General features: G+C 43.8%; 1 protein-coding gene across 1 annotated transcript in view; it reads right to left on the bottom strand.

The window, feature by feature from the left end:
• Positions 1-6,589, bottom strand: part of EXT1 (exostosin glycosyltransferase 1) — a 185,115-nt gene that overhangs the window by 170,651 nt on the left and 7,875 nt on the right. The gene's annotated exons all lie outside the window — the stretch shown is intronic.

The raw sequence follows: 6,589 nt of genomic DNA, 5'->3' as shown, positions 1-6,589 counted from the left end.
GATACACACAGACTCAGCCAAGAAAACCTGTAATTAAGAGTCAAGCAGCTTAAAGATGGGGAAAGAGGGGAGAGAAGGCAAGGAGGTGTAAAGGGATTTCTAGCAACCTTAAAATAAAGCAACCATCCAAAATGGGCCAGATCATTCAACTGTTAACTTGCCAGGCTCATACAACATGCTCCCAAATGGCCTGACAGAGTGTGCAGGGCCAGACCCTGCGCCTGAGACAAGGAACACGCATCTGAAACACAGGGACACAACCGGAGGGAGGCACACAAAGCACACCCAGTACCACAGCTAAGAATGGGCCACAGCTCCTCAAGGACAGTAGAACACAGCCAACTTTCCAGCAACAGCCAGATGTCAGCCATCCACCCCCCAGAGGCACCACTAGGAAGTCTATTTCCCATTTTCAATGGTGGTTTCCTTTTTCATTTTAATTACATTAAGATCCAATCACAGGGTGACAACAGACATTTCTTAAGGCCGATACCAGCCCTACACTGTAAATCCAGTTTTCAACATCATGCCTGATAATGCTTTAACGTTCTGCAAAAGAGACTGAAATTGTGTATGCAGGATCTCACTGAAGTGAGAAGCCTTCTTCTAGAAAGAGAGATTTTAAAGACACTGTGCAGCAGTAAATGCAAAGTAAGTAGCAGTGGGATGTTATCCATGCTTTGCTGTTCGCTTCCAAGTTTCCATCTATCGTAGTTCTTGAAATTGAGGATGGGTCTCCTCTATTATCCACCGCCAATGCATATTCTCAACCTACTTCCTAGTGAAGTTTGTTTACAAATATTCATTAGATTCCATGCTTTATTAGTCCAATCAGTTAATTTTAAGACCACAGTACCACAAAATGCAATTATAGTAATCAGTGCATTGATTATTGTAAAACACTGTTACCCTGAGACTGAAGTTAAAGTAAATAACTATTGCTATAACCAGTAACCACACCAACAGGGCACTCTGGGATCACACCAGTATCTCAAAATCCTTACATCTGTAGTTTTACACCCAAACACCACAGACGATCTCACCATTAATTATTTTACTATGACCTGTGTCAGAAAGATTTTTCATTAAAAATTAAAGTGTAAAAAACCTTTTTGCTAGAAAGGACTATTATTACAGGCCACCAGAAACAGCTAACAGAACAAAAGCTGGAAACCTGTTTTCACTGCAATTCACTGATGTTTTGATGCACAAAGCCAAGAGAGGCATGTCCTAATGGCTCCACTGGTTATTTTGGTTCTCAGCAGCAGCAACCAAAACAGACACCAGCAGGTGGGGAGCAGCGAAGAAGAGTCCTGCAAAAGATGGCACATGCAAAGTGCAATGATTTTTTGACAGCTCCAGAGCAAACGGTTAAGACAAGGTCCAGGATCCCCTCACACGAACATAGAGCAATAGTCCTTCCAGACCGTGGGGTGCTCAACCTCTGAGCTCCACAGCAAAGACAAAGCAAGGCTTGGGAGAGGAGAGCATGGGAGAGGCAGAGGCGGCAGCTGAGAAAACAGCCAGCCCCATGGTCAGCTCCACGTCAATAGACATGCACAGAGTGTTCAGAGATGAGCGGGGATTCGGGGCTTCCCCTGAGCAGAGGGCACCTGAAGCCCTCACGCTGGATGCAGAGCTCAGGAGCAGCACGCGCGTGTGGCCAGGCGAGGGGCGGCTGCCCGCCCAGGCCAAAGGTGCTCTGCCACGACAGGACACGCTGGGTTTCTGCCCATGCAAGGCCCAGCCGGGGGCCACCAGGCGCTGCTCAGGTATTCCAGTTCTTCTCACCCTACCCACAGCAACCTAGAAATGGCATTTATGGGCAGATGGGACAATAAGGTGCTGGGCTGTTCTTAGCTGAAGGTGAACAACCACCTCCCGCTAGCAACAACTTGGCTGCTTATTTCCTAACACGCCATGTCTACAGACGCCGTCTTCCAAGGAACAAAGCTAAGACTTTATTACTGTTCTCTGCAATTAAGTTTTGGGAAGGGTGTAGAAAAGCAATCATACCTGTGTACATGTGAGCTCACAAATTAGCGCCAGGAACTCTGTTTACAGCAGGGGGGTCATTTGCGATGTGAGGTGAGAGCAGCAAGTGCCCATACCCACCGGCTTTGATGTGCCACGCACCCGCCTCCACGCAGCTCCGGTCGCTCGCATACTTTGATTATCCGAGCTTTCCCCACCACTGCTTCACTCAGCTGCTTTAATCTTACCACAGCAACGGCACCGTGAAAAGAAAGGGGGAGAAGGAAGAGGGCGAGAAAGAGAAAGAGAGAGAAAAAAAAAAATTTGGGGCTGGAAAAGTCAACTTGATGGAAGAATCTGGAAAGATCTGACATGCCGTCAGCCTGAGATGAAAGCAGTAGAAATAAAGGATGTGTCACATGTTTATTAAAATAGTGGCATGATTCTCATAAGGCAGGCACATCTTTGACACCTGCTCAAAATCACTCCCATGGAAGAGCCACCCAGAAATCTAGGACTGCCAAATTTAGCATCAGTTTTATCTTTTGTCAAGTATGCATAAAAGCTCCTCAAGACACGTGTCCAATCCAAAACTAAAACAAAACAGATTTTAAGATCTTGCTTATACCGATCCACATGCCAGACCGACCATGAAGACTGAGACGACACCAAGCAGTCAAGGGGAAGCTAACATTATCTTGAAGTAAAACTTGTAGAACTGTAGTTAAAAAAATAGGCAGGGAAAGGAGGGGAGAGCAGTTATGAAAATGCACAATCACCCAAAATATTTCCCCACCTTCAAAAAATGTCGCCTTGAAATTCCTACCTGTTTCATTCACCTTGCTGCTATCAGATTTTTTTATTACTCTCACTTTTGAGAATTTCTCTAGCACTTAGTATGCAGGAGCGGTGTGCGGGAATAGATCCCGCTGCCATAGATAATGCGGTTCTAAGGGAAACCCATCAATTGTTAATGGCCATGCAAATCGTTGAAACTAGAGAGTTATTCACAGTTATCTCGCTGTGATTTGGTAAGTGTCCGTGCCTGATGTGATCACTCACTTGATATATTATTCCATTACAATTCAAGTATTAGCCTTACCTTTTGGTTTTAGGAAAAAAAGGGTGATAGAGTGGGAGGGTGAAGGGATGTTATTTGTTTTAAATTATTTTAAACAGTCATATATACCTTCTCGTGCAAAGGTTTTACAGTACAATAAATCCCTCCCTGAGACTACAGTCACGCCTTACTGAAACATTTAAATCCCTCCGATCAGAAACTAAAGGAGTTCAGCATGCAATTTCAGACCTTGATCTTGCAAAGCACTTTCTTATGTTTCAACCGTACACATGGTTCCCACATCCTTTGTGGCGCTGGATCTTCCAACTGCAGGTTGCACAGTTTTACATTTTCTGATCAGCGTTTTCTACTGCTTATGCTAAAATCTGCTGACATTTAATAAGCTATAGGCGTCTCCTCAAATCAATTCACTCTCTTGCAGCACCAACTTACTGATCATTAATTTTCAGCTTTATTGCAGCTCCAACATCAGATGGTTTTTTTTTTTTTCCTTCTTGCCTGAGATTTATTACTTTTAGCAAAGTATACTTTGGTTTTTTGTTTTGTTTGCTCATTTTTAAACAGCCCTTAAGGGGGAAATGTTACTCTTCTTTATAAAGTAATTCTAAAATCACGGTATTAAAAAATAAATCCTATAATTATGTTTCCCATTAGGATTACATAAATTATATTTAATTAAAAGAAAAATCTGCTAGCACCCAGCACAACGGTTGGTGGCAAATCGAGGAGATGAAACATTTATGAGTTTATCTTCCTGTAGCAGCTGAGTCCATGAGCAGACACACCCAAACAAGCCTTCAGAGATATAAATACAGACATTATAAACAAAGATTTGTCCTTCCCTTCAGATAAAGGTTCTGATTTTTAGAAGCAGCCTCTGATTTTATTCTTGCAGACTACAGCAACTACAATTTTGATGGGGTTTCTAGCAGTTAGACACTGAGCTACCTGCTTGCACCAGGAATTCCAGTATTGCAATAAAATGTCTGCGATTACTTGCAGGGCAAAAACCAGTATCAGAAGTCAAGATCTTCTAGGAGAAAGTGAGGATTCCTAACCCAACTCTGCCACGCTTGCCCCTCTCTGGCACCACTGTTGAGCAGGTGATGTTTTCCATCAGCCTGATGACTGTGGGGGTCATAATGCATACTGCAGTTGTAGGAAACAATTTATACCATGCTCATTTTACAGCCTCGGAGAACTAATTATTAACAGGACAGGGTCCCCCACGTACACTTTGCAAGTGTTACAGTATGTATTTTCCATTTAGGAATCGCTGCCAGTATTGCTACATGCAGCCTGTCAGCATCGTGCTCTCAATTTTGTTTAGGAGCTGAAGAATGATTGTTCTTATTGATTTGTGTCAACGGTCTGACATGGCCATATCGACCAGTGGTAATTTTGTGGGAGGAGCTGGGAGGGGAACCGGAGATAGCATTTTCTGTAACGCACCATCCTGCTCAAAGAGAAAATGTCATTACAGATGCCGGTACTGCCATCGATGGGACTGTACTGGGACTCGAACCGATAGAAGCAAGCGACGAGACATTTTCCATGACCGTGTTTACAGCAAATCCACAGCTAAAGAGCCGACTGTATAATTATAATCTATTACAATTATGCAAAGAAGTAACATTTCAGAAAGGCCTTCTCATTTCCCATTCTTAGCATTGAATACTTTTGTTTTGCAGCCAATCAACTAAATTAGCCCTAATTCTGTTTCATTCACAAGCACAAAGAGTATATTAGAGGGGAAAAAGTGAACAAACAGGAAATTCACTTAGGAACCCGTGAATTATTTCATTTTCATGTATTTCTGGACTAGCAACCATCATGGGGAAAAAAGTCAACTTAAGGCAGAAGAGCTTTACTGAATTTGCTAACCGCACCGCAAGAGCCCTTGGAGGAAGAATCAGAAACAACAGTGCTTCAGCACCTGGCAAAGTGGTGGCCTTTGGTAGCACCTGAGTGAAGCAAAGGGAGTTAAAAGGCATGTATACCAAACATCACCATGTATCCTGACCTAGGACAAGTGTTAAAGCCCCAAATAGCTTCCGTGGGGATTCCCTCCCATGCGCACAAAGAGCTGCTTTATGCTGCTTCTGACGACTGTCACCTTTTATCAGAAAAGTCACAGTTCAGACCTACACTCACTGATGCTTCCTGAGAAGGGGATAAGGAAAACATGAATGAATAATATTTCAGTTTTACATAGCACTTTCTCTAAAACTTTATAAAGCACTAAAGTAACCCCAAAAAATGCTTAGGGAAAGCAAAGTGTTCTTCCCCATTTTAAAGGCGTATGGAAACATAACCACAGTGGCCAGTGGCAATCCTGGCTGTCGGACTGCAGTCCCAAGACCACATGTGCTGCAGGCAGAAGGCAGGAGCTCCTGCAACAGCCCTGCCAGCATCACACTTCACACAGGGACTGCAGGAGTGCAGAGAAGTCCATCTTACTGGAATATGAAATGGGAGCCTGATTTAACCAACACAAACACCGCAACTCTACCACCTTTCAGGGAACACCTGCTTAGCGCCCTACCTGCACCCTTGCCGAGGAGCCAGTACTACACCACCTGAACACCACCTTTCTCTTGTTATTGAGGAGGCCTAACCCTCCTGACTGGCTTAAAGTTATGTTTCCTTACTCTAAGAAACGATAACATTTTAGGAAGTCAGATTGCATTTCAAAAGCCATCAGCCTGGCAGTGCTCACACCAGCTCTTTCCCAGCAAAGCAGTTAGACACAACATTTTGCTGAGATAGGGCCTTTCTTTCTTAAAGCATGACTTCCCTCTTCTCATGTGAAACGAATCTCCTCTCTTTTGTTCTCATTTGGAATTAATTCCTTAAACTAGTTTCTCCCGCACCACTGCAGCATGCTGATCTCCCATCTCTCTGCTTCCAAACCATCTCCCAGGCCCCATGGCACCTAGACTGCTTTAAGCACGGTCTTCGGTTTCTTCCAATGCACGGGTGTCAACTGTTATAAATTATAATTTGCTCCATAAGTGGAAAAAATTACTCCCACCATCCTCTGGCCTGGATCTTTAATCACCCCCAGTACGTGCCCGGTGCTGCAGGCCCCTCCTGCCCCAGAGATGTGAGGATGAGTTGTATCAGTGTTACGTAGCACTGATGCTCCCTCCAGTATGTGTCCTGTTTCTGCCTGAAGTTTGGATTAAAAAAGAATACAAAATCGTGTGTAAAAGCACAGTATAGCTGGATGAACAGAAGAGGAGGAACAAATTTACTGCTCAGTGTAAACCACAAGGTTTTGAAACCTATACGTCCCAAAATACTTGGCAATGTGGAAAGCTGCAGAACCTTAAATATAACCTGAAGTTATATTCACACATTCCCACATGCTGAGCTAATCTCCATATGACATGGGACAGGAGCATATACCTGGCATCACCATCTAGATATAGTCAAGTCCTTCAGAAGTCAGTCACCTCAGCAGCACAGAACATGGCATTAAACTACTTTTGCAGGCCAGAGTCATCTATGTACCTACCGGTTATTTTCCTC

Source organism: Phalacrocorax carbo, chromosome 2, assembly GCF_963921805.1.
Source record: "Phalacrocorax carbo chromosome 2, bPhaCar2.1, whole genome shotgun sequence".
In the NCBI taxonomy this organism is placed as follows: Eukaryota; Metazoa; Chordata; class Aves; order Suliformes; family Phalacrocoracidae; genus Phalacrocorax; species Phalacrocorax carbo.
Note: the sequence above shows the minus strand (reverse complement) of the source record. Positions and strands in the feature narration are given on the sequence as shown.